The sequence below is a fragment of the Schistocerca nitens genome, chromosome 1 (genome assembly GCF_023898315.1).
Source record: "Schistocerca nitens isolate TAMUIC-IGC-003100 chromosome 1, iqSchNite1.1, whole genome shotgun sequence".
NCBI lineage: Eukaryota > Metazoa > Arthropoda > Insecta > Orthoptera > Acrididae > Schistocerca > Schistocerca nitens.
In genome coordinates this window covers 74,440,507-74,444,009 of record NC_064614.1, presented here as the reverse complement: position 1 = coordinate 74,444,009, position 3,503 = coordinate 74,440,507, and positions in this window count along the sequence as shown.

Genomic DNA, 3,503 nt, shown 5'->3' with positions numbered 1-3,503 from the left:
ATCTTCATTTCAGCGTTTATTATTCTCCGTGGCGCACATTCATTTTACACTCGCCTGGAGTAGCATCTTGAAAGCTCCATACTTAACAATCACATACAACCGCTCGTTCGACGAAAGATCCATACCCAAAGATTTGAAATTGGCAGGGGTCACACCAATCTTCGCGAAAGGCAATAGGAGTAATCCATTAAATTGTAGGCCCACATCATTAACATCGATATGCAGCAGGGTTTTGGAACATATTTTGTTTTCGAACATTATGAATTACCTCAAAGAGAACTGTCTGTTGACACACAGTCCACACGCATTTAGGAAATATAGTTCTTTTTAAACACAGGTGGCTCTATAATCACACGAAGTACTGAGTATTTCAAATTTATTCCTTATTTCTGGATTTCCAGAAGACATTTGACACTGTACCTCACACGCGCTTTTTATTAAATTGCGTGATTATCGAATGTCGTCTCAGTTCTACGATTGGATTTGTGATTTCCTGTCAGAGAGGTCACAGTTCGTAGTAACTGACGGAAAGTCATCGAGTAAAACAGAAATGATTTCTCGCGTTACGCAAGTTAGTGTTATAGGCCTTCTGCTGTTCGCCATCTAAATAAACGATTTAGGAGACAATCTGAAAAGTCGTCTTAGGTTCTTTGCATATGATGCTGTGTATCGTGTAGCAAAGACATCAGAATCTCAATACAAATTCAGAAACGATTTAGAAAAAGTATCCGTATGGTGTTAAAACTGGCGATTTCACCCTAAACAATGAAAGTGTGAAATTATCCACATGAATGCTAAAAGAAATCCGTTGAACTTCGATTACACGAAAAATCAGCAAAATCTAAAAGCCGTAAATTCAACTAAATACCTAGGAATTACAATTACGAACAACTTAAATTGGAACGAACACATAGAAAATCATGTGAGAAAGGGGAACCAAAGACTGCGATTTATTGGCAGAACACTTTGAAGATAGAACAGATGCCCTAAAGTGAGTGCCTGCTCTGCGTTTGTCCGTCCTCTTTTGGAGTACGGCTGCGCGGTGTACGATCGTTACCAGATAGGATTAACAGATTATATCAAGAAAACTCAAAGAAGGGAGCATGTTTTGTATTATCGAGTAATAAGAGAGAGTGTGTCACGGACAAGACCCAGGATTTGGGATGGACATTGTTTTTCGTCACGGCGCGATGTGTTTGAACAGAATTCAGCTGATCGGAATGGTACAGGTGAGCATCTACAAGTCTTTAGAAATTTTAATTAAATCGACACTCTAGCTGCAAACAGACGTTGATGTACATGGGAGAGTTGGAAAATAAGTTTCCCCTGTCGACTGTGGTCAGAGTTGTGTGTGAAAGGAAAAAAAAAGAGAATGAGACATTGAAGATACGACATATCTTTATTTTTCTACATAATTTCCAAGTACATTGAGACATTTGTCATTCCGCTGTATAAGCTTCAAAAAGCCTTCCAGGAAAAAATCAGGGCGTTGCATACGAAAGAAACGTTGAACGGTTTGTTTGATGTTAGCACTGCTGCCAAAGCGCCCTTCGCCGAGAGTCTTCTTCAAAACAGGAAACAGAAGGAAGTCACTTGGTGCGAGATCCGGACTGTAAGGCGGATGGTGTAGGCGCTCCCAACCAAGAGTTGCGATACGGTTTTGCGTTGCCGTCGCCTTGTGTGCCCTCGCATTGTCATCCAACAGCAGAACTCCAGATCTGAGAAGGCCAGGCCGCTTTTTCCGAATCACCTCTTTCAGTTTCGACAAAGTGCCACAGTACCGCGCAGCACTGATGGTTGCAACCTGGAGAAAGTCCAGCGGCAAAACTCTTTTGGCGTTCCAGAAAACAGTGAGTAGCACTTTACCTGCAGACGGAGTGCTTTTGAACTTCTTTCGGACAGGTGATGACGGATGTTTCCACTCCATGGATGCGGCCTTTCGCCCGTATCACACAACTCTGCCCACAGTCGACAGGGGAAACTTATTTTCCAACTCCCCCTCGTACGTCATTGGGATCATGTTGAAAATGTGTGCCCCTACCGAGACTCGAACCCGGGACCTCCTGCTTACATGGCAGACGCTCTATCCATCAGAGCCACCGTGGGCACAGACGATAGTGCGCCTGGAGGGCTTATCCCTTGCACGCTCTCCGTGAGACCCACATTCCCAACGTGCCCACACCACTCCATTCGTAGTGTGCCTAATACGAGTAGATGTTTGCCCATCACACTCGTTGCTCGTGGCAGATTAATCTACTAAGTCCCTACGAGTTGGGGCATAGCGTGTGCGTTCGCACAAGAAGGTCAATGGTCGGGTAGCCATATTTTAACTATATATCCTCTGTACCCTCGGTGGCACAGCTGGATAGAGCGTCTGCCATGTAAGCAGGAGATCCCGGGTTCTTGTCTCAGTCGGGGCACACGTTTTAAAGATGTTCACAATGATGTAACAACGCCTGTTTGCAGCTAGGGTGTCGATTTAATTATCATTTCACTCTAGAGGAGCTGCACGGTCATCAAAGGTGTCTGTTCTTTCGGGAACAGATACTACCTTCATATATAGTTACAATACGGCTACCCGGGCCACGAATAATGAATGTGATGGGGTAACATCTATTAGGCGCACTACGAATATAGTGATGTGGACACGTTGGGATTATGGGTTTCATGGAGAGCGTGCAAGGGATACTATCCTCTATGCCCTCGGTGCCTCAGATGGATCGTGTTCGGTCAGAGGGCTGCGTGCTCCCTGTAATAAAAAACCTGAGTCAAGGAATCAACGATCAGCTCGAACGGATGTCTTGTGACGTCCGACCAGACCCATGCAACGAACGATATCGAACAAAATTGAAAAAAAAGAAAAAAAAGATGAATAGAGCGTCTGCCAAGTAAGCAGGAGATGCCGGGTTCGAGTCCCGGTCGGGGCACACATTTTCAACATGGCCCCAATGATGCATATCAACGCCTGTTTGCAGCTACGGTGACGATTTAATTATCATTTCATTCTAGAGAAGCTGCACAGTCATCAATGGAATCTGTTCTTTCGGGAACAGATATTGCCTTCATATATACTTTAGAACCTCGTTCGTTACCCGTGCTCTGTCCGCAACTCGTGGTCTAGTGGCGTAGGCACGGTAGCCCAGCGTGTTCGGTCGGAAGGCTGCTCGCACTCTGTAATAAAAAATACTGAATAAAGGAATCAACGATCATCTTGAACGGACGGCTTGTGACGTCCGCCCAGACCAAACGCAACGAACAATACGGAACAATATTTTAAAAAAATGGCTACAATTCCTGCCCCTGCATCAGGGGGTCCTGGATTCGATTCCCGGCCGGGTTGGTAATTTTTCTATACCCGGGTCTGGGTGTTTGTGTTGTTCTGACTATTTCATCATCATCATCATCATCATCATTCGTGACGGTGTCTAGATTGGACTGCGAAAAAATTTGGACTGTGTAAAGTTGGGACATTGTATGGGCGCAGATGACCGCGCAGTTGAGCG